At 35.1% G+C, this 25868-nt stretch overlaps 1 long non-coding RNA gene across 5 annotated transcripts in view; it reads right to left on the bottom strand.

Annotated features, from left to right (window-relative positions):
• The window catches only part of LOC134810558 (uncharacterized), a 90372-nt gene extending 66802 nt beyond the window's left edge, over positions 1–23570 (bottom strand). For 4 of the 5 annotated variants that reach the window (XR_010158943.1, XR_010158946.1, XR_010158945.1 and 1 more), the window contains exons 1-2: positions 23489–23570; positions 20187–20380 (exon numbers count right to left, since the gene is read on the bottom strand). This is a non-coding gene — a long non-coding RNA (uncharacterized LOC134810558). Of the gene's footprint in view, positions 1–1896; positions 2079–20186; positions 20381–23488 lie in introns of all 5 variants that reach the window. The other variant, XR_010158947.1, reaches the window with a different exon arrangement.
• Positions 23571–25868: the final 2298 nt, after the last annotated feature.

The raw sequence follows: 25868 nt of genomic DNA, 5'->3' as shown, positions 1-25868 counted from the left end.
TTGAACTAGCTAAAGTTAATTGTTCCTTTTCATAGCTTTCAGGGGGGAAAATCTGACTAAATAGATGAAAAAAGAGTTTGTTCTTTTTCATCCAAAAATTTAAAAGTTAAAAGATCATTTTCTTCTGTGAAAAAGGGAATTTTTTAACATTTTTCTTAAGCATTTTTACTTAGACACAATTCAGTACAACAATCATTTATTGCGCATCTACTGCATGTGTGATTTTGGGCAAGTTATTTAACCTTTCTATTCCTCATCAGTAAAAAGTGGACTGCAATGGTACATATGTCCTAGGGTTTTTGAGAAGATTCAGGGAGTGTGCATCCTTGTGAAGCCCTTAGCAGAGTCTGACATCTTAAATAAATTTTATTTTTTACTGCGTATGAGGGGCTGGCCCTCTCATAGTTCACCATCTAGCAGCAGAGACATCAACAAATTATGAGATGATGTGATAAGTGCTGTAAAGAAGATATGTGAGATAAGTGTTAAAGGAACACAAACAAGCAATTAATTCTGTGAAAGTGGGAGCAGGAAGGTGAGCTAGAAAAGGTGACACTTGAACTCAGTCTTGAAGGATAATTTTAATTTAATCTGCTTGACAAAGTTGAGAAAGTCATTTCAGATAGAGGGAATAACAAGGTGAGCAAAAGGCAATGAGATTTGAAAGCTCATGATGTGTTCAACATAGGGATTCACTAATCAGAGAAGTTTATGTGGTATGGCTGGGATTTAGGTACTGTACTGGGAAGGCCAGCATGGTGTAGAGGTTAAAAAGCAGGACATTTGGAGGTTTAAGTCCTTATTCTGGCCCTTACTAGCTCTATGGTCTTAAATCAGTTAAACTCTTTGAGTCTCAATTTGCTTATCTGTAAATTGAGGAATAAGTAGTAGCAACATTTTAAGATTTGCTTCGAAGATTAAATGAGATAAAAATATAACTATTATTTATTAAGTACTTACTATGTATCAAGCTCTGTTCTAAACACTTTTCATATATCAACTCAGTTGATTATCACAGTAATTAGATGCTATTATTATCTATACTTCGCAAATGAAGAAACTAAAGCACAGAGAAGTTAAGTAACTTGCGCAAGTTGGCAAAGAATAGCTGTAAATCACTTAGTACAGTAACCAGCACATTGTGAACTTCAGTAAATTCTGGCTATTGTTATTGTTATTACTGCTGCTACTGCTGGTTTTGTTTTGTTTTTTGTTTTCTTTTCTTTTGTTCTTTTTAAATAGCTGGCCAAGGTTAGAGACTAATGGGAGCAGAAGTGACTGAGTAGAAACAAAGCTCCCAGCCTTCAGAATTCACCCCCACCTTGCTGCTCTCTCTCTCCTTTCCCACGGAGAATCTGAAGGAAGCAAAGAATAGTAGTTCTAATATCCCTCTCTGCCTTCATATAGGATTGTATTACTGCAGAAACAGGAGAATCTATTTGATTTTTCAAATAACTTTTCAGAAGAACGTTGCTTAGATTTTAAAAGTGGGTTACACAGTTCACACCAGGTGGGGAGTTTTACCTACATCTGGCTCATATTCTGCAGTACTAAATCAATTTTGTCACATTCTATGTAAAGTGGAGATTTAAAGTTGATGATTATCATAGGCTGGGTACAGTCTTTTCTTGGAGTCTGTCAAGTCTCCCTTTAAAGGTCCACCTTCCAGGACCATTATTCCCAGTCCATGTCCCAACTAATTACACTTCTTTCCCTACTCTGAAATTGCTCTACAGCCTCTATAACACTAGTGTTTGTAGCTATACATAGTAAAGGGATAATTCATGGATAATACAATGGCAGAATTACCCCATAAGTACTGTTTGCTTAGTATTTGTGCATCACATGGTCTTCCCACTTTTCTAACTCTTGACTCGTGGTCAGCTGTTAACACACCTGGTCATTCGTCACCACATTTTTGGAGGCTATTGTTTTGGCCATTTGAACCTCTTGCTTTCATTCCACTTGGGCTGGACTTCCTTCTTTTTATTTGACCTCTTGCTTTACCTCTTGCTGGCATCTTAAATAAATTTTATTTTTTACTGTGTATGTGGGTTGGCCCTCTCATAGTTCACCATCTAGCAACAGAGACATAAACAAATTATGAGACAAACGTGATAAGTGCCATAAAGAAGATATGTGAGGTAAGTGTTAAAGGAACTCTTGTGTCAAGGTAGTTCCAACTTCTAACATAATAGCTGCTATCTTCCTCCCATGCCAGCTTGGTGTTGTCTGTGGTCTCAGTAAACATAGCTTCTATTTAATTACCTTAGGCAGTCAAGAAAAGAATGTCAGCCTGGATGTTAGGCAGTGAGCTGCTGATCAGCTACAGGGCAAGATCAATTCACTTGACCTCTTAGTCCTTTCAACTGTATAATGAAGGGGTTGAGCTCTAAAATTCCACTGGCTTGAAAAAAATCTATGATTTGCCCATCTGGGTCACTGATATTCCCCGGATATAAGTGACATGGCTATTCTGAATCAACATAGCTTCCCACAGCTGACACTGGTCCACTGAAAGCCACTTCCTATGTATAGGACTCCAGCTAACTAGGTTTCTACCTAAGCAGTTGTAGGCCCAAAGTGATCCCTGCTTGTTGATATCAGCACTGGAGAATATCTACAGCACATTAAAATATTCTTTCACTGGTATTCTGCTTTATTCATGTGCCAACTTCATAATAGAGCTTTTAATTTTAATAAGACAGACTTGATGCTCTGCTTCCATTTCAGATGACTAAATTATGGATATTTGTGCCCCATTATTTCTTTGTATTCTATTCCTTGTATTTTTTTATGTTCTATCTCCAATTATAAATATGTTATAAATAGTTCATGGATTTCTTTTAGAGGGTATCAAACCTGTTTCAAGATTCTGTTTCAAACATACAAACCATAAAATTTAGGAATATGTTTTAATATCACCACAGTTTTCGATTACAGAAGGACCTATTTTTGAATGGATACTTACTAAGCACCTACTATACACAAGGAGTTCTACAGGGTTGTTAATAAATCATTTGATCAAACCTGCTACTGGCTTGGGTTTTAGTCTTAGAGACTTGCAAACTGAACATAAATCTAGTTTTCTTTTTATAGATTTTTTTGCTATGCCTAACATGCATTAAAAATGGCTTTTAAATTTAACCCAGTGCAAAAGTGTATACTATTTTTAATTACACACAAGGTTTAGATTTAAATGTCTATAATTAATAGTACATTTGTATTGATACTTTCTGATTTATATTTTAAAATGATTTATTGTGAAACATCCTTTTTATATTTTTAATCTAGTGGCTTATTGACTTTTAACTAGAAAAGATAGTCTTATCATGGTAGTAACTTTTTAGCTACTATTAAAAATAAGAAAGTTGGTAGGTAATATAGTAGAGAAAATAGTCGTGCATCCTAGAATTTATAATTCAAAGAAACAAGCGTTCCTATTTTTAGATGGTCCTGATACACCCACAGAGCATTGGAAATTTGGAACAATTATTGCCATCAATGCTTCTAGATAAAATGCAACTGAGTTTCTTGATGCAGAAAGAACCTGTGTTCTTCTCTGTGGTGCTATTATTTGTTATGCCTGGAAGGTCTTGAGCATTTTCTGTAGTGCATGAGCTCCAGTGCTTTGTGTTTCCATCATGGGCATAAAAAAACTGTCATTTTCAGGAAGAAAAAAAAAGAAGAGAGAAACACATTTTCTACTGTAGTGAGTCTTACTGAGAAAGATTTGCTCTCTGTTACAATTTTAAAACCAATTTAAATTGTATGTACATGAAAAAATAGATTCTCATAAATATTCAACTGAGAAACATTCTATTTTAAACCAACTAAAACTATACTTATATTGATAATCATGATCAATTATAATGTGTTCATCATAAGGATGAGGAGGAATATAATAAAGGAAATAGGAGACCCGGCTTCTTGCCTTAGATACTTCTCCATGGCAGAAAGCAGAAAAACATAGTTAAATATATTTCACCATTAGCATCAGAAACCAGGATGTACCACATACATAATCACCAAAGAGAAGCTACATAAAGAAATAAGAGAATGGTAGGAACCAGTGACACTTGAAACAAAATTATGAGTAGGAGAGTTTGAAAAGTTTGAAAGTAATTTTTAACAAAGGATGAGGCCAGTTTTTTAAGTTGTTTAGAATTTGACCCCACTGTTTAAGAAACTTCAGTGTCTCTCTATTATATATCTGGGACTCAATTCAAGGCCCATTAGTAAGATCCTTTATGATACAGCTTTATTTTCATCTATCCAGATCATTCTCTCATCCTTTTCTGTTTTCCATTCTTTATCACCATTCCATAAATACACACACACACATATATACCTCTACCAGCATACAAATACATACTTCTCCTTCTCTCCCAAGCTATCCAACTCAATCTATACGCCCATTTGTCTTTAATCACTTTGACCCACAAATTAATTTCTCAATTTTCTGCATGCCGAAAATATATGTAATCAGTATGTGGCTTTACATGATGAGATGGAGTTCTCTAATTGCTTCAGATTTCTCTAGTAAGATTGTAAGCTCATGGGCCTTGTCTTCTACCTACTTTCTATTCCCACAAAGTACACTAGCTTAATACTAAGCAATAAGTAAATGTTTAATAAGGAGAAATATTATTTACATATGATAGAAGAGAAAAAATATTAATTCAAAAAATTGTCCTATCTTTCTATCTCCTTTACTAGCACTCTCTTTGTCCTTGTCCCAGTTGGGATGCTAATTCAAATATTATGTCCAGAACAGGTGAGGTCAGTAAAGGAGGAGAGAGAAAGAGAGAAAATCTGTAATTACAGTCTACATAAGCCTCCCCTCTTCCCTTTATAAATGAATATACTATAATATTTTAATGAAAAATGAACTTTAAAGTTTTCTTTAATGATGATGAATTCTGAACTATTCATGCTTTGTCACCTCACTCCCTTATGATTGGTTTCAGACAAATGGCCTAGAGAATCAGAAAGACTATATGACATTTTCTTTATAGCTGCAATTTTCATATAAACACACTAAGCAATATTGAAGCAATATGTTCAACTTTTAAAAGATATTTTTATTTTAGAACATTTTTCACATTGAACGATATTCACAGATGGGGCACATTTTATTAATCAAGGATATCTCTTAATCTGTGCTTCAATAAGGACCTAAATTAGACTCTATTTAATAGATAATTCATTGCAACTTCAAAAATGTCATCATTTAGAAATCAGTTAAGCTGTAGTAGAATTTTTTAAACCACACTAGCACATTTAGATTACTGAGAACAAGATCAAGAACAAGAATTAATGCTTATCAAGTATAAAATATTGCCTTAAGATCCATATATGTTCCCAATAATTGAAATAAATTTGTAAAATGTATTATAGAATAACCCAATTTTTATCAGATGTTTCAAATACAGTGACTGAAATATCCCTCTGAAACATCATTAAGAATATGAGCCCATAATTTCATATTCCATTTCATGTGCTAAGAATATTGACCTAATAGCACTGAATTTTTAATATATATCTAAGCATACATTAGAATAATTTTGTTTCATTTCAAATAGATTACAGGCTGTTAACATAAATGCTGCTGAGTTTGGTGTATAATGGCACTTGTTATTTTTATTGAATTATTGTTATCATGATCATAGTTATTTTCAGTCATAATAAATGGGGACAATTTGGGTGTCAGTTGGACATAGGAGTAAGAAAGGCTTATAATCTTAGTTTATCTGAGACATGAACACCCTAGGTATTTATCAGTGATAAAACTGGATATTTGGGTTTCTTGATTTCACAATTATTTTTTTAAAAGCAAATGTTCTAACTTCTAGGTGAACATAAGCCCATTTTTAAAGATAATGCCTTTTTTATACTAAAATCTTCAGTTTAAAATTTCTTCAGAGAATGAAATAATTGTTAGAGCCAGGGACAAGTAATTATAACCTTTTATTTTGTTAAAGGGTTATAAACTCAATGTCTTTCTCTATTCAGTTAGCTGAACTTGGTTGTGGTTTGGAATACTGAAGAAGGGATCATAAAGAAGATTTTTCAATTGTTGTAAATCACTTTTCATTCATTCATTCAACAAATATTTATGCACCGCCTACATATGTATCTTATATTATACATATTAATCTGGACAGCTGATTATCTCAACTCCAAAAACAATTTTACCTTTTTAAAAAGTATTTCTGTAACTAATGTTCCAACTCTCACTTTTAGATTCTAATCATTAAAGAAGATAAAAATCATCCTACATATTCATACCTGAAACACCTTGTTTCTCAAATCAGGAAAGCAAGTGCTCTATTCTATTAAAAATGATTGGATTCTGGGCATCTTAACTTAAGCAAAAGACCAGTTATATCATAAAAGTGCATTTTACAGAAAAATGTAAATAGGGGAACAAGACTTTGGCTTCTAAGCCTACAGCAGTTCCCAACCACGTGGGGATGTGGTTTTGTGCAGTGATGCAATGAAGTGATTTGGCTGACCACCTCCCCAGGCTTCCAGATAGAAGTCAAGTTTCAGCAACATAGCAAGAGTATTCATCTGTTAGGACTGTGTTATTTGGTATATTCCAAATTTGGTAAAAAGAAAATGAATTATTATTGATTTGATTTGCATTGGTTTTTAAATCACAAGGAAAGGTGCCAAAAAATGGACAGCAGGGATTTATTTTTTAGCTGAGGAATACCTACCCTGAAGCCAAAGCCACATTTTCCATAAATACAGTCAGTGCTGGAGAAGCATATAAGAGCAGACTTGTGGCTGGACTGGATTCTCGTGCTGGTCACTAAGCATAGTATAACACTGTGGATCCAGGAGGACTGAGAGTGACCCACTGGTAGCATCAATCCCCTTCAATAGTCAAGTAACTTTTAAGTTTTGCAACTTTAACAAGCTGACACTGAAGTAGAGGTAAGATGAGAGACAGATTGGGCTCATTAGCAAGCAGAAGAAATTTATGAACACCTTTTATTTCTCTGGGGCTACTATCTATCTCTCCAGACCGCAATTCACCTGCCTTCCTTTTATAAAAGGGCTAAAGGCTAATATCAACCTACCTCCATCATGTCACTGCCAAACACATCAGCAATTGTTTTTTAGGTCAAGAGATTCAAATGGCTGTTTTGAATGACCATTGCCAATATAAGCATTTCTCTACTGAATTTACTTTAAATTATTCTTCTGTTTTGCACAAATTGATACTGCTTTTACTTTGAATTTCTATATTTCAAAACTTTTCATGAACATCTTTTTTTAAGGAATTCAGATCCAATTACACTGCATTCACTTTTGAAGAAGGCACATTGAAAAAATGCAATTTCCTATTTCTTTTTCTTTGTCACCATTATACAGACTTGAAATTGTTAGGTGCCTCTTCTTTGTAAAGAATTTACCATAAAATTAAGATTTTTCCAGGCTATTGTGGCATAAGGTATTTAGATAAATCCGTGTGTGAATGGAAGCCCGCAGAAGGGCATATCAGTGGCCACAAAAGCAAAGCCACCCACCCCACACGACCCTCAGGAACTCAATGACTAGGTCTCACACATCAACCAAAGTAACAGAAGAGAAAACACAAAATGAAGGTTATGATTCTTGTTGATGAAATAAATGGCACCATGGGAAGAATAATAAAAACAGCTCTTTTAAGTCTATCAAAATAAAAAGTAATTTCTAAGGTATAAATGCCACAATAGGGATGAGTTAATAGGAAAATGGAGTCTGAAAGGCTCTGAAGAGAATGGACTTAATCGTGTCTAAGCTTATGAATCTGATGAATATTCCTATGCAATAATATCACAACAGATTGAATTCTTAATATAGAACATCACATTGGTTCAGTAAAATAAAAGGAATTACAAAGTCATTACATACGGTGAAATTTCAGGAGCACACAAGTATTGTTTTCCTGGCCATCCTGAAAGCCTCCTCTGAAAGTATGTACCTCTCCCAGTTTCTATATGTTACTAATTAATGGGTCACTTTGGTTTGTATATTAGCATGGAACAAATAAGTTCTATGGGGGAAAAAATGTTGTTTAAACTCTTCATAGGTTTTGTGTGTCCAAAAATGTATGTGTATTATTTATATTTTTACTTTTAAATGGATTACACCAGTGATATGGTTTGGCTGTGTCCCCACACAAATCTCATTTTGAATGCCCACATATTGTGGGAGGGACCTAGTGGGACGTAACTGAATCATAGGGGCAGGTCTTTCCTGTGCTGTTCTCGTGATAGCAAATAAGTCTCCCGAGGTCTGATGGTTTTATAAAGAGGAGTTCCCGTGCACAAGCTCTCTCTCTTTGCCTGCTGCCATCCATGTAAGACAGGACTTGCTCCTCCTTGCCTTCCACCATGATTGTGAGGCTTCTCCAGCCATGTGGAACTGTAAGTACAATTAAGCCTCTTTCCTTTATAAATTACCCAGTCTCAGGTATATCTTATGAAAACGGACTAATACAACTGGCATATTTTAAAAATATGTCTTTTCACATATCATAACAGGACAAAGAGTACAGTTCTATCCAAGAGCCAGAAGACCTGAATTCTAATTCTGATGCTGCCGCTAACTCACTGAGTGACCCTGCCAATGTCAGCTAATCTTTCAGGACCTCAGTTTCATTATTCTCAAACAACCTCTGAGAAAAACTCTGCTCTCATCCTCAGCCAGTTTCTTTCATTGTTTCAACTACGCCTTTTAAATCTAAGATTAATATAATGAAATTTTCATTTATATTCACCGCACAATTTTTTTTAACTAGATTTTTAATGGACCCATATAATAACAATAATCCCTACTTTCATTAATAGTTTGAAAAAATGGTCTGAATAAAGTTACAGAGGTTCTAAATGTGCAAAAAGGACCTACTTTATGCACAGAAAGCCTTCATTGTATGGGAAGCGACTTTAAACAAGTGTGTGTGTGTGTGTGTGTGTGTGTGTATTTATATATGTTCATGTATCCTGAAAGCTATACAAGCCATAAAATGATTAAAGAGAATTTTTTTTCATTGGGAAGAAAAATAATGAATCACGTAATTATTTTAAGAGAGTTAAAGAATGACTGAAATAACAAATTAGATGGATGGAATATGTGATGCTTCTAGATTCAGAGCCAATGGGGATTTCGGAAGAAGAAGCCACGTATTGTTTCATTTATGGTTATAGGAACCAAATACCTATAGAGACAGAAACTAAAAGCTACCAGCATACAATAAAAGCAAGGAAAACTTTGATAATATAGAAATAATTACAGCTTTATAAGACTTGCACCTCAAAACCTATCATCTCTAGCAAAAAGGTATGTTCTTGATCTAGGCATAGAGAGTAGAACCATTACAGGTAAGGGGTCAGCTTGTAATATGGATAACTGCTAGTTAAGGCTAAACTTAAAAAGAGTAGATGACCATCTGCAGTGTGTTACTTGAAGGACCGTAAAATTCTTTCTCCTAAAATATATATTATCTCCTATACGGCCTGAAATTCCTGTCTGGCAAGAGAAGTAATCTCCAGAAGGACACTGAGAAATCATATATGTGTAACATCACCGATTTGAGAAGGTCCCACTGCCCAACTCATCCTCTTTCAAACTACAGAGAGACCTTGTCCTATCAATTGTCCCCACCCCACTCCTGGAAGTTGAACCTCTCCTCTTCTGCTGGCTTTTGCTTTCTTGTATTTGGCATTTGAATATGTTCATGATTCTCTTGCCTCAAATAAACAATGAAAAACTCCTCAATCCTACATCTCCCTCCAGCTGTAATGCCTTCTCATCTCTTCCCAATCAAGCATCATCTTCTAGTCACTCTTCCATCCATGGCAGCCCTGTTTCCTTCACCACTTCTATTCCTAAGGTCACCAAGAATATCAGGGCTGGTAAATCTAATGACACTTCTTTTTTTTGAGGTGGAGTTTTGCTCTTGTTGCCCAGGCTGGAGTGCAATGGCACGATGTTGGCTCACTGCAACCTCCACCTCCTGGATTCAAGCGATTCTCCTGCTTCAGCTTCCCAAGTAGCTGGGATTACAGGCACCCACCACCACACCCAACTAATTTTTCATATTTTTAGTAGAGATGGGGTTTCACCATGTTGGCCAGGCTAGTCTCAAATGCCTGACCTCAGTTGATCCACCCACCTTGACCTCTCAAAGTGCTGGGATTACAGGTGTGAGCCACTGTGCCAGGCCTCCTCCTTTCTTTCCTGAAAATGTGAATTTGTGTGCTCACTTTCTTTCTTTCTCCCTCCCTGTCTCTCTTTGTTCAGTTTGATTAGAGGTTTATCAATGATACTGGTATTTTCAAAGAACCAGCTTTCAGTTTCATTGGCTTTCTTTATTGTTCTTCTGTTTCCTACTTCATTGATTCCTACTCCTATCTTTATTAGTTCGTTACTTCTGCTTACTTTGGGTTTAATTTGTTCTTCTTTTTTAAATTTTCTTTAGGTAGAGGTTTACATAACTGATTGTGATCTTTCTTCTTTACTAATATAAGAATTTAATGTATACTTTTACCCATAAGCACTTGAAAAAATATATTCTTCTAATTCTGGGGATAGGCTGGGCCCTGTCTTTGCCATTCACCATATAATCCCTAAAATCCAGCACAGTGCCTGGCACAGAGTCCATTCGTATTTGTTGAACAAATGAATAAATGAATGCATGAATGATTGCAGATTTCCTCCCCTTCTCTGGCTCATGCCACTTCATTGCTCACTTGAATCACTGCAGAAGCCTTCTAACTGGAGGGACTGTGTCTGCTATTGCCCTCCTTCCGAACTGTTTTCTGTACTTCTTCCAAATGAGCTTTCTGAAACCAAACTTGACGATGTTTCTGCCCAATTAAAAACCCTTGAATTGGCCGGGCTCAGTGACTCATGCCTGTAATCCCAGCACTTTGGGAGGCCAAGGTGGGTGGATCAACTGAGGTCAGGAGTTCGAGACCAGGCTGGCCAACATGGTGAAACCCCATCTCTACTAAAAATATGAAAAATTAGCTGGGCGTGTTAGCAGGCACCTGTAATCCCACTTACTTGGAAGGCTGAGGCACGAGAATTGCCTGAACCCAGGAGGCAGAGGTTGCAGTGAGCCGAGATCGCTCCACTGTACTCCAGGCTGGGCGACAGAGTGAGACTCAGTCTCAAAAAAAAAAAAACAAAAAAACAGAAACAAAAACAAAAACTAAAAACAAAACTTGAATGGCTTTCTAATGTTCTTAGGATAAAATCTAAACTCCTTGATATTGCTTATAAAACTACTTGTAACCTGGGCGCTGTGTACTTCTGTCACCTAATCTATTTTTAATCCCTGTTTATACTCCGTTCTCCAGCCATGCTAAATGTTTCCCATTACCATGAACAAGTGACGCCCTTCCCTCACTGAGAGCTTTTGTACTTGCTTGGGTCTGGAAGACTGACTTCCAACCACCTGTTTCTCTAGGTTAAGACATACCTCTTCCAGGAAGCCATTCCTAACCCCTCAATTCTGGATTCTGGCGCTCATCCTATGTTCTTTCCCTGCCACAGAAATTATTAACATACAGTACTTCATTAGTCTACATCTTCTCCTCTTCACTGTAAGGCCTCTGGAGACAAATGCCGCATCCATCTCATTCATCATTGATTTCCACAAAACCTGTTACAGTGCCTGGCAACTGGTAGGTCCTCAGAATACACTGGTTGGATAAATATTCTCTAGCATTTTCCCATCCATTTAGAACACTTTCATTGTCACTTTGGATGGCATAGGAACTTGGACTTGAAAGAAGAAAATAGGGGAGAAATAAGTTTGGAAGATGGGGTTGAGTGTTAGTTTAAAGGCAAAATGTTCTGCACTAAAATTAGTGAATTAGGTACAAGTGGAGAGGACAAGTTCAGGAGCTCAGTGGCCTTAGGATATGACACCAGTAACCATAACAGGACAGGGAAGACTGAAAATTTCTGGGACTTTAAGCTTGCTCAATGAGAGCCAGGAGTCTTTGAAGACAGGCTTGACTGTCAGCTCTGAGAATCCAACACACAGAAGTCAAGGAAAGGATGACAACAGCTAACTACATATATATATATACACATATAAACATATATATGTATATAGTTAGATATATATGTATATAGTTAGATATATATATATCTGCACTCATTCATCCATCAACTTATTTATTATATATGAAATATATAATTATATAATAAATAATAAATAATTTATTATATATAATAAATAATAAATAATTTATTATATATAATAAATAATAAATAATTTATTATATATAATAAATAATAAATAATTTATTATATATAAGAAATAATTTATTATATATAAGAAATAATTTATTATATATAAGAAATAATTTATTATATATAAGAAATAATAAATAATTTATTATATATAAGAAATAATAAATAATTTATTATATATAAGAAATAATAAATAATTTATTATATATAAGAAATAATAAATAATTTATTATATATAAGAAATAATTTATTATATATAATAAATAATAAATAATTTATTATATATAATAAATAATAAATAATTTATTATGTATAATATATAATAAATAATTTATTATGTATAATATATAATAAATAATTTATTATGTATAATATATAATAAATAATTTATTATGTATAATATATAATAAATAATTTATTATGTATAATATATAATAAATAATTTATTATGTATAATATATAATAAATAATTTATTATGTATAATATATAATAAATAATTTATTATGTATAATATATAATAAATTATTTATTATATATAATAATATATATAATAAATAATTTATTATATATAATAATATATAATAAATAATTTATTATATATAATAATATATAATAAATAATTTATTATATATAATAATATATAATAATATATAATAAATTATTTATTATATATTATTATATATAATAAATTATTTATTATATATAATAATATATAATAAATTATTTATTATATATAATAATATATAATAAACTATTTATTATATATAATAATATATAATAAACTATTTATTATATATTATTATATAATAAACTATTTATTATATAATAATATATAATAAATTATTTATTATATAATAATATATAATAAATTATTTATTATATAATAATATATAATAAATTATTTATTATATAATAATATACAATAAATTATTTATTATATAATAATATATAATAAATTATTTATTATATAATAATATATAATAAATTATTTATTATATAATAATATATAATAAATTATTTATTATATAATAATATATAATAAATTATTTATTATATATAATAATATATAATAAATTATTTATTATATATAATAATATATAATAAATAAGTTGATGGATGAATGAGTGCAGAATTATATATAAAAATATATTATATATAAAATATTATTTATTTATTATATAAAAATATACATTTATTTTATATATAATAAAAAAGTTAATGGATGAATGAGTGCAGATTTCCTCCAATTCTCCAATAGTGCACTTGGCTTCTGGGAGGTTCACAAGTTCTGCTGGAAGAGCAGACCATGGCAGTGAAGAATCCAGAGGGAGGCAATATAGTGCAGTGTGAACTTGCCTTCTTCCTTCTTCTCTCCAGATATACCATAAAGTTCCAAGTGAGTTAAAGCTATTATCTCACTAAATCCTCTGTGAAGAAAGCACTATTATTAATCTCATTTTGCAGAGGAAAACATCAAGGCTCTGAGAAGAAAATAACTCATTAATGATATCTGGTGTCAGGATTCAAATATATGTCTGCCTGCCTGGTAAGCCCAAACTCCTGCTCACCATGCTGTCCTGCCTCACCCCATAATAAACATCATATTTTGGTGCTTACTCTCTGCCAAATTAGCTGCATTAATTACCTAATTTATCCACTCCCTACTCTAAGATACATAAACTGAGACTTAGAAAGGAAAAGTATTTTGCCTACTGTCAGGCAGATAATAAGAATTGAAGCTGGATTTTAAACCTAGATCTGCCTGTCTCCAAAGCCCAAATGCATATACTCTGGATTGTTACCTCTGTTTTGAATAATTAATTTTTATTAAAAGAGGGGTCTTTGGTTAGGGCCACATGATTAGTCAGGGTCAACTGGGGCTAGAGTCTGCCAACACTGAGCTAGAAGAGAAGGGCTTGAATCCTGCCTGGAGACAGCTCTGACCATGACGGATCTTAATATAACCCAGTCAGGTTGGGATAAGTGATGAAGGCATGAGGGAGAGGCCTAGGAAGAGAAAGGACAGGAAGTTGAGGCAATCTGGACAGAGCCTGTCCAGAGGATCAAATGGTTCCAACAACGCAGAATTGAGAACAAGTCTGGCTAGGATATCAAGCCAAGAATGAGTGGCTGTTGATAGAAATAATTCAGGGGAAAGCAAGGATAACAAACTTATATTAACCACTTAAAACTTGTTTAGCAAAGCTCTGGCTACAAACCAAGACACATTTCCATACTTATGCATATTTCCCTTTCTGTTCATTTTACATCCTATAGTTTGGTCATTCTGCAATGTTGCGATGAGACAGAATTTTCACTGCTCTAATCATTTAATATAGAGCATTTCTTTTAGGTTATAGAGACACTGCTGTATATGCTACCATACCACCTAAATGAGGAAATTAGAGGAATGTCTTTTTTCAATCCAGGAAAGTAGCCACAATATGGAGTGATCTAGAAGAGATCAACTGTGACAGATTTTTTTCTTTCTCTCAGTTTGCCTTAATTGTTTTCTCCAATGTTTGTAATGCAATTGAATTATATTAAAAATAATAATGACTGTTAATTAGAATATTTAAATTAGGCTACAAATATTTTTCCTTTCTAATATGCTAATTGCCAAAGAAGAAAGTCTATGTAGAAACCCAAGTAGAGGATGCACCAAATAAGGAAGAGCTGCTTTAGATGCAAAAGTGCCAACAGCAGCGAATTTCTTTGTTTGTTTGTTCGTTTCACAAGTTCATACATGGAGGTGGTGGGTAGTTAACAAATGATATGTTAACAGATGATATTTGTTAAGAATCTGACAATACAGTGTGATGGCACCAGTGATAAAGTCAAGAATCTGGAGTCAGGTTGTACATGTCCCACTAATTAGCCTCGCAGCTTTAGGCAAATTTCCCTTCTGTAGGCTTCTTTTGTCTCATTTGTAAAAACAAGGTATTGGGATACAGGACTGTTAAGATCCCTTTCTATTCTAAGATATAGTGATGCTAAGTGAATTGATTCTAACAGCTCTAGTAGTTTAAGTAGCTGAGTATTAGAATCCTGATGGTGAGCCTAACAACATGACAGTAACAGTTAACAGTAGTAATTCATATCACAGGAATTCCCATCTGGTGGTCATTCACCCCTCTTCCTTCAACCCCTAGTCCTTAGCTGTTTCCAACAAAAAAATAAGTCTAGAATGGAAATGGGAGCCAAATTCCCTGCAGCACCCTGAGAGTAGTCCTGTAGCACCTGCTTCTCTATTCTGTCCATTAAAATAAAAAATAAAATCTCCTATGTCCATCTGGCATCATTCAAAGTTTGCCAACCTGGCTTCATTCATGGGTACTAAATCCACTGACTCTTATCTAACACAAATTTTATACTTCCTATTCATAGACCCAGCATGAACGGAATCAGCAGATTGTGCTATAACTAGTTAGCTGCATTTAATTCCAATAAGCAAACCACAAATTTCATGTAACCAATTTTGCTCTATGTGCTTCAAAACAGATTTAAGAAAGCAATTTAAATTTTTGGAGAAGATAAGACAATTCCGACAGTGCATAGCATTTATTTTAAAATAACTAATAATTTGAAATCTAAGGTCACATTAAATGACAGAAAATAATAGATAAGTATTCAATAACAAAAATGGAAATTATCATTTAATTGGATGCACATAAATACAATTCTATAAAATAATGGCTATTAATCTTTTTAAAATAAAAAGTGACTGAGCTATTTACACAACCTTGGGAAAGTTTGCAATTAAAGAGGCAATAAGGAAACAGGAAAACACTGCACATTCATTCCAATAAAAACAGTACCATAAGTATGAGGGGACTTCAAAACGTTTGTGGAAAAATTGAATTAAAACATAAAATAAGAATATAAGCTTTACTTCTCAACATAAGCTCCATCATGTTTAAGACACTTATAAGTGATGATATCAGCCATGTAGTCCATTTTGAAAGAACTGTGGGTCCTGGGAAGTTAATCATGTCAATAAAGTCTTTTTTACATTATTAACTGAAAAAAATGGGTGTCCTTTAAAGATTTTTTAGTATTAGAAAACAAAAGGAAGTCAGAAGGAGCCATATCAGGATGGTAAGGTAGATGCTAATGATTGAAACTCTTGCGAAATTGTCCTTATTTGACAAGAAGAATGAGCAGGAGCATTGTTGGAGGTGGAAACTTCCTAGCGAAGCTTTACTGGGTGTTTTTCTGCTGAAATTTTAGCTGTGTCAACACATTCTCATAATAAGCAGATAATATCATTCTTTATCCCTCCAGAAAGTCAACCAGCAAAATGCCTTGAGTATCCCCAAAAAACTGTTGTCATTACCTTTGCTCTGGACCAGCCTGCTTTTGCTTTGCCTGGACCACCTTCACCTCTTGGTAGACATTGCTTTGATTGTGCTCTATATTCAGAATCATACTGGTAAAGCCCTGTTTGATTTCCTGTTACGATTCTTTGAAGAAAGGCTTCAGGCTCTTGATGCTACTTGTTTGAAATTTCCCTGGAAAGCTCTGCTCTTGTCTGCAGCTGATCCAGGTACCATGGCCTTGGCACCCATCAAATGGAAAGTTTGCTCAACTGTAATTTTGCAGTCAGGATTGTGTAAGCTGAACCAAATGAGATATCTACGGTGTTGACTGCTGTTTGTGCTGTTAATCATCAGTCTGCTTCAAATTGGACACAAATTAGATTCATTTTCTCTTCCCAAATTGATGTGGATGATCGGCCACTACAGGCTTCATCTTTAATGTCATCTCATCTCTTCCTAAAATGAGTTATCCATTTGTAAACTGCTGACTTCATTGGGGCATTGTCCTCACAAAATTTTTGTAAAGCATCAATGATTTTGCCATTTTTACATCTAAGCTTCACCATAAATGTAATGTTTGTTCTTGCCTCAATTTTAGCGTAATAATTTTGCTCTGAGAGGGGGCTCTTTTCAAACCGATGTTTTATTTACCTTAGTGCCTCAAACTCGATTCTGTTCATATATGGTATAATACATCATAAGAGTAAGAGTTTATTTTGATGCAAGAAAATGAAACCTATGCCTAGTTTTTTCATAACATGCATTTTCTATGAACTTTGTGAAGACATCTCATATACATAATCAACCTAATGGTCTAATGAAATTTCTGTTTGTTATGAAAATATCAAATATCCATTTTGGCTCTTTTCCATACTATTTTGCTGGAAAGTAAAAGTGAAATAAGTCACTAAATCTTTTAATGCTAAGTTATAAATACATAAAGGTAAAAACTGAAGAGTTTGCCAATTGGACAAACATAAATTCTGGTCTTTTGCTGTTTTTCTTTCTAATTTATGTACATTATAATTTTAGGAAACATAATTATGCAAAGACCATAAAGGTGTGTCATATTCCTTAGCCAAGGACAAGACGATTTAATGGCAATTTTTGCATTTATTCTTCCTAATCTTGTAAGAACTGTCAAAGCCAAGAAAAAGTGTTACCATACTTCACTCTGACCACTTGCTTGAGCTTAATTTCCACTCTGTTGCATATGAACTCTTGAAGCACTTTATATAACTAAATGAGGGTATTACAGCAAAACGGGAGAAAGGACGATCAACCAGTAGCTATAAGAAGGTGATAGAGATTTGGAGAGAGCTGAGATTGTTGAAACTAAATGGTATGATGCACTGACAGAGGATGAGGTAAAATGAGGGAGAACACGTGGTCTGGGTTCTAGCCTTAACTCCAGTTCACCTCTAATGAGGCTCAAAATCTGTTGAAGACATTTGGACCCTCTTACCCCCAGTTTCAATAATGTATCTGGCTCTCTTACCCATTCACCTCCCCAGCTCTCTCCTCACTGCTGAGCTCACTGGACACTCATCTGCAGTCTCAGCTTCTGAGATTCATCTCACTTAGGTGATTTGGCACTAATTCATCCCGGCACAGTGGTTCTAAATGTTGGCTGAATAATAGAGACTTCTAGGTAAGCCCCACACCCAGCTTACACCCCAGACAGACTAAATCTGAATCTGGGGTGGGAATCTGAACTCACGGGTGTCAAAGCTTCCCACATGATTCCAATTTGCATCCAAGATTGGGAAACACAGGAGCTAGCTCCTGATTCTTATCACAAAATTTTTACCCTGATAATAAATTTGCATCAGTAACTGGGTTTCTAAAAAATTTCTAAAGACTAATTGTACCCATTTGTACTCCAGCTGCAGTAACTAGTTGTATGCCTTATCCTGTGGGCTAGAGTTCCTGCTTTAATATTCTGTCCAGTAAAGCAGCTCTTCTAAGATGTGGTTCTTCTCTTCTCTAATTAGCACCATCAAACCTGGACTCCAACACAGCTGCCACAAAACTTCTGATATTCCAGAAGCCTTTTTTTTTTTTTTTTTTGAGACAGAGTTTCACTCTTGTTGCCCAGGCTGGAGTGCAATGGCATGATCTGGGCTCACTGCAACCTCTGCCTCCCAAGTTAAAGTGATTCTCCTGCCTCAGCCTCCTGAGTAGCTGGGATTACAGGCCCCCACCACACGCCTGGCTAATTTTTGGTATTTTTTAGTAGAGATGAAGTTTCACCATGTTGGTCAGGCTGGTCTCAAACTCCCTACATCAGGTGATCTAACCACCTCGGCCTCCCAATGTGTTGGTATTACAGGCATGAGCCGCTGCACACTGCCCAGAAGCCTCTTCTTATGTTTCACTTTCCACAAAACTATTCATAACCTTTCTATTTAAAAATATATTTTTATTATTAGAGGTAATACTTATCTATTGTTTAATAAAATACTTAATAAGCCACTTAAAGAAGATGAGATCTGAAGTTGGGTCAATCCTATTCAAACAGAGAAAGAGAGAGAGAGAGAGGTAAACTGTTCTACATTAGGGGGCAAAAAAGAAATTTTGTAAACAAAAGTGAATGAGCCACAAAGAAAGAGAGGGAGAAAGAAACCAGGGTGACATGTGCAGCAAAAGCATTATATAGTCTGGAATATTCCACAAGGTAGGGTAAGTGAAGACTTTGAATAACAGGGATATATAATATATATGATGTTTGCTTTGAATTTATTTATACTACAGACCATATTATGTACGTAATTTTCATAAACTAGTGTATACTTGTATGTGTATATATTCAGGGACAGAGTAAGACGTCAAACAATACAAGAGTATAAAATAAAAAGTAAAATTCTCTTTTTCAGCCAAACCCCAATGGAAATCATTCTTAACAGTTTCTTGGTTACCTTTCAAGTATTTTCTGTACATATATAAGAATATATATGGATAGTATTTATTTTTTAAATGATTAATTACACATAGGTTCAAACAGTGGTTTCTAAAAAGATCTGCCATTTAAATTAACATAACATGACGATCTGATAATTTTAATGTATTTTATGATATTTATCCAGTGCTTGGTAAGGACTTGGAGCCCAACCTTGCTTGTGACATTCCCTGGATAATGAGTTGAGGTTTGGTGGCCACATTTTACTCCTATAAAATGTGATGGGAAGCTCTATTGGAAAGCTGGGTTTTTGAAATTCCGTTCCAAAATCATATCTACTTGAGATATGTTCAAACCATGGCAGGTACAGCAAGTGTGACTAGAAGGCCCAGAAGAGAACAAAGGTATTTTTAATTTGGTTTACCCCCATGCTGGGTAGTTTGAAACTATACCCCTTACCCCCAAATCTTTCAAATTTTGTTCGCAATTCCTCTATGTCTTTAATCACAAAACCTTTTATCAGGCTGAGACTTTTTTTGGCCTTCAGATTCTGACTTTTAATCTGTATAAAACTCTATAGTGCCCCCTTAAGTGATTTGAAGCATAGTTGTCCTGCAAAAACTTCATTTCTAACAAATGAAAAAGAAAATCTTCTCCTGAAAATTTTATAGAGTCAATCACCTCGTAAAACAGATTACGGTACCTGAGATTTTTCTCAAGAGAGTTACTAAGTAGCTCTTCTCCTCTTCCAAGGAGGTAGTCTATGATGATGCCCAATCCTGAGTGGAACCAAGGCTTTGGTGTGGGAGAAATTACATTTTTCTTTGTCCAGAACTTTATAGTTGATGCTGTTTCTGTGTGTTGCACTAAAGTTAGTTTTTTCTCAGCATTAATATCCTGGGGAGATAGAAGACAAAAAGACAGTGGAAAATTGAGAAGTTGTATAAGAACTGTTTAGAACAGAAAGATTTTTGTCCCCTCCCCACTCTACTTGCAGTGGCCATGAAATCAAAAGCATGTCCCCATCTTCCTAAAGAAAGCATCTTTCAAAAGTAAGTTGGAGTTGGAGGGCAAAGTGGTGGAGGAGACATGGGGTAAGCTTGGTTCATAGTTATGAACCATCGCTATTATGAAAACAGACTTTATGGTCAATTAAAATTGCAGTATTTAAATGAAAGTTGTTATCATATGTTCCCTACGTAGAAGCAGAATAATATCCACCAATTATTAAGCAGCAACTATGTTCCAGGCACTGTGCTGCGTGCTTTACATACACAATTTTATCTAAAACTCCCAACAGCCCCCCTGTAAAACAAATGTTATTGTCTGCTTTTTAAAGATAAGAAAATTGAAGTTGAGAGAGTTTGATCAGTTTGCTCAAAGTCACTGGGGATAAATGGTGGAACTGGAATTCAAATTTAGGTTTCTGGAATTCAAAAAGCACATGCTGTATTCATTAACAACAGAAGTCGTTATCATGTCAACAATGTATGGCTCGAAGACTACAAAAAAATAAAAAGTATTACAACCCAAACAAACTTCTTCATAGGTCCTCTAATTCCATCTTTCAACCCAATTAGGCAGCAAGAATAAGAGAGAAGTTATAAGCAGAAGGATTGAAAGACATAAGGAGAGCTAGGATGAAGTGGGGAGAGGTACACTAGCAATTCTCAGGCCTACCTCAGAAAAGATATGTAAAGCACTAGATACAGCAGCCATCGCTGTGTTTTAAAAAAAGTAGAACAGAATGCTAAGCATGAATGTCTTTCTGTGTTCCCAAGTGACAGCATTTTATGCATTGTTGCTTTTTTGAGGTTACAGAACAGAGAAGTACAGAATTTATCCTCCTGGCTTTGTATTTGCATTTTTCAGAATTATGGGAGCGCATCTAGATGCAGACAGAATAAAGGCAAAGAATGCCTACATTGAAAATCGTCTGGGAAACAATAAATGGTATTCAGAGTAAATCTACAAAACGTATCCTAGAAAAACACACCAAAAAAGTACACACTTTTGGCAGATTTGTGCACCTTTACTCATCTACATACAGAGAAAGACACAGACCTGTTTTCTCATTTATCCTCAAAATTTTCCTTTGAATTAGGAAATCCTTTACAGTAAGGAAAACTAAAGCACAATAGTTATAAAATGTTGAGCTGTATATGTTAGATTCCATAGTGTTTTTGTGTTTGCTTGGTTTGGGTTTGGGTTTTGCTTTGTTTTAAAATATTATTCTATCATCTCTTTTTTAAAAAATGACATTTCAATGCTGATATTACTATGCTTAAATATCTCCAGATATCTGAATGAAAAATTAAGTATGCACATACTTATTTGGCTATAACTACTCAAAAGTCATTCTAAAATTATTTATTTATTTAACCCATTTATTTTATATTATATGTAGGGAACATAAAAGAATAGGAGATAGAAAGAATAATAAGATTGTATGCCTTCCACAAAGAAGCTTAGAATCAATTAACATAGCAAAGGTGAATGTGTACATTATAATAATAATTGTTATAGTACTTATAGGAACTATGTCATAAAAGGGAAAAAAAATTATAACCAGCCGGGAGATCAGGAGTAGCTTGATGGAAACGTAGCATTTGAGTTGGGTCTAGGAAATTATTTGATATAGGCAAAATTGGGAGTAAAAAATAGCAGCATTCAGAAGAATGAAATAGTAGAGGCATGAAGCTGGGAAAATTTAAAGCATATTTGGGGTATGGCTTATATTCTATTTAAATTGTAGTCCAATATATATGTTGAAAATATTTTCAGAAAAGTAAATTTGGGTTCAAATTTGAAGGTTTGCAAGGGCTGACTGCATAGATAATTATGAGGAATACAAAGAGCAGAGGTGGGTTTTTTTTGTTGTTGTTTTTGTTGTGGAAGGAATGCAATGATTTCCATCTTTAGACACTAAGGGCGCTATGTCATGTAGGCTCAACTTCACCAGTCTGGAAGAAAAAATAATCTACCAGGACCTAAGTCATATTTGGTAGACAGGAAAACAGAACTGAATAGAAATGCCATAACAGCTCTGCAATAGCAAGGGCCCAGCTGAGATTGATAACATGAGAGGATATGGGACCCAACAGTGCCATTTTGTCACTTTATTCAACAAAGTTAGAACAGAGAAACAGGCAATGTGATTAAAGTTATCATTAACTAAAACATGTCACAAAGTCAAGACTGCAAAGAATTTTAGGATGCCACAAAAAATATTGAAGAGACATACCAAGAAGTCTGGCATGGTTAAGAACGCAAGTGAATGCACAAAGTCACGTAACACAAGTCACATGGATGGCCTAGACAATAGTGGGGAGTCTATGACTTGGAGATCATGAAAGGGAAGAACAGAAGCAGTAGGCATGAGGGAAAAGAAGAAAGTGGAGAAAGACCTTCCAGACCCACAGAACATTATTTCATGCTAATGGATTTCAAAATATATATATTCCAATAGTGAGGATAAAAACACCAGTATTTATTTGAAGTGGAAAAAGCAGAAGAAATACTCAGAGAAGATTGAAGGGCTTTTGCAAAGTATACTGCAGAAACTCGCAGAGGACAAGAAGGAGAAGTAGTAGGATAGAGCAGGTGTGGAAAGAGCTGAAGTGGAATAAATACAGGTACCATAAGAGGAAGAGGAGGTACTGAGTGTCACAGGCAAGAGGGAAGCTGAAAATTCCAATCAGTGAGCTGTTATGTGGGTGAATTTTTCTTAATTAAAAGGTTTGGAGACTTGATTAGTCCTGGTGGACCAACTGAAATGGGGGTCATTGAAATTAGGTCATATAACAAAGGATCACAAACTGGGTGGCTTAAATAAAAGCAAGGTATTATCTCATTGGTCTAGAGCATATAAGTCTGAGAGATCAAGGTGTTGGCCAGGTTGGTTCCTTCTAAAACCTGTGAGGGAAAAGCTGTTCCACACTTCTTGCCTAGCTTCTGGTGGTCTATTGGCAATCTTTGGTATTCTTTGTCCTGTAAAAGCATTACCCCATCTCTGCCTCTGCCTTCATCTTCACATGGTGTTCTCCGTGTGTGTGTGTGTGGTGTGTGTGTCCAAATCTCCCCATTTTATAAGGACATGAGTCATATTAGAGCTCCACCCTATCCCACTGTGACCTCATCTCAACTAGTTACATCTGCAAGGACACTTTTTCCAAATAAGGTCATATTGTGAGGTACTGGGGTACTTCAACATACAAACCTTGAGAGAATATGCTTCAATCTATAACAGTCCCCGCATAACATTGGTGGACTGGAGCTATGAGATTCAATCTCCCTAAGAACTGTGTGGTCTTGATATTGCCTCACAGTTTCAAACACTGGGGAAGAAGTAGTAATGGTGAACTACTGCATGTTTGGCCTCTTGCAGACAAAGCCTCTGGATAACTGACTGCAGTTTTTGTAGTTTGTATGGATGCTTAGACATTCATATATGCATAAATACAACCTGTGTGCATATAACTGTCTACTAAAATGACTGTATACAAGTCATTCAAGTGTGAAGTGTAGAAGTGCGAATAATGCAAAGTAAGGCAAATTTGTAATATGATAATCCACAAGACAAATATTACCATTCCATGCTGAATTCCTGAGATGTTCTCTCTGCAAGGCTGATAGAGGAGTTCAGCCTTAGGCCATAAGACAATCAATGCAAGGTTGATGAACTGCAATTAAAACATGTCAAGATCTAAAAGTTATTGAAGACAAATGGTTCTTTACTGAAGATGTTTCTCAAAGATAGGATATGTGATAGTCCTAGGAGAAAAGAAATCAGTTCTAGAAAAGTCTTCGCCTAATAATCCTTCAAGAAAAGTTGACAACATTCAAAATGTCAGGGTTTTTAACAATCCAGAAAAATACCGTTTATGCCTTTGATTTTCCAAAGAAGTCCTCAAAAGTAAGTTCTAAGAATTTAATGATAAAAAGACTTGCCCTTTAGAATACCACAAAATAATAACAAAAATGTGATAGATAAAACTCCCATCACCCTAGGACAGAGCACCTGGGGAAAGGGGTGGCTGTGGGTGCAGCTTCAGCAGAGTTAAATGTTCCTGCCTGCTGGCTCTGAAGAGAGCAGCAGATCTCCCAGCACAGCACTTGAGCTCTGCTAAGGGACAGACTGCCTCCTCAAATGGGTCCCGGATCCCTGTGCCTCCTGACTGGGAGACAGCTCCCAGCAGGGGTCGACAGACACCTCATACAGGAGAGCTCTGGCTTGCATCTGGCAGGTGCCCCAATGGGACAAATCTTCCAGAGGAAGGAACAGCCAGCAATCTTTGCTGTTCTGCAGCCTCTGCTGGTGATACCCAGTCAAACAGGGTCTGGAGTGGACTGCCAGCAAACTGCAGCAGATCTGCAGCAGAGGGACCTGACTGTTAGAAGGAAAACTAACAAACAGAAAGGAATAGCATTAACATCAACAAAAAGGATGTCCACACAAAAACTCCATCCGAAGGTCAACTACATCAAAGACCAAAGGTAAATAAATCCACGAAGATGAGGCAAACCAGCACAAAAAGGCTGAAAATTCCAAAAACCAGAATGCCTCTTCTCCTCCAAAGGATCACAACTCCTCACCAGCAAGGAACAAAACTGGACAAAGAATGAATTTGATGAATTGACAGAAGTAGGCTTTAGAAGGTGGGTAATAACAAACTCCTCCGAGCTAAAGGAGCATGTTCTAACCCAATGTGCGGAAGCTAAGAACCTTGAAAAAAGGTTAGAGGAATTGCTAACTAGAATAACCAGTTTAAAGAAGAACATAAATGACCTGATGAAGCTGAAAAACACAGCATGAGAAATTTGTGAAGCACACACTAGTATCAATAGCCGAATTGATCAAGCGGAAGAAAGGATACCAGAGATTGAAGATCAACTTAATGATATAAAGCATGAAAACAAGATTAGAGAAAAAAGAATGAAAAGGAACAAACAAAGCCTCCAAGAAATATGGGACTATGTGAAAAGACCAAACCTACGTTTGATTGCTGTACCTGAAAGTGATGGGGAGAATGGAACCAAGTTGGAAAACACTCTTTGGGATATTATCCAGGAGAACTTCCCCAACCTAGCAAGACAGGCCAACAACCAAATTCAGGAAATACAGAGAACACCACAAAGATACTCCTCAAGAAGAGTAACACCAAGACACATAATTGTCAGATTCACCAACGTTGAAATGAAGGAAAAAATGTTAAGGGCAGCCATAGAGAAAGGTCGAGTTACCCACAAAGGGAAGCCCATCAGACTAACAGTGAGTCTCTCTGCAGAAACCCTACAAGCCAGAAGAGAGTGAGGGACAATATTCAACATTCTTAAGGAAAAGATTTAACCCAGAATTTCATATCCAGCCAAACTAAGCTTCATA

This window comes from Pan troglodytes, chromosome 6 (genome assembly GCF_028858775.2).
Source record: "Pan troglodytes isolate AG18354 chromosome 6, NHGRI_mPanTro3-v2.0_pri, whole genome shotgun sequence".
In the NCBI taxonomy this organism is placed as follows: Eukaryota; Metazoa; Chordata; class Mammalia; order Primates; family Hominidae; genus Pan; species Pan troglodytes.
This window is presented reverse-complemented; position numbering and strand designations above follow the sequence as displayed.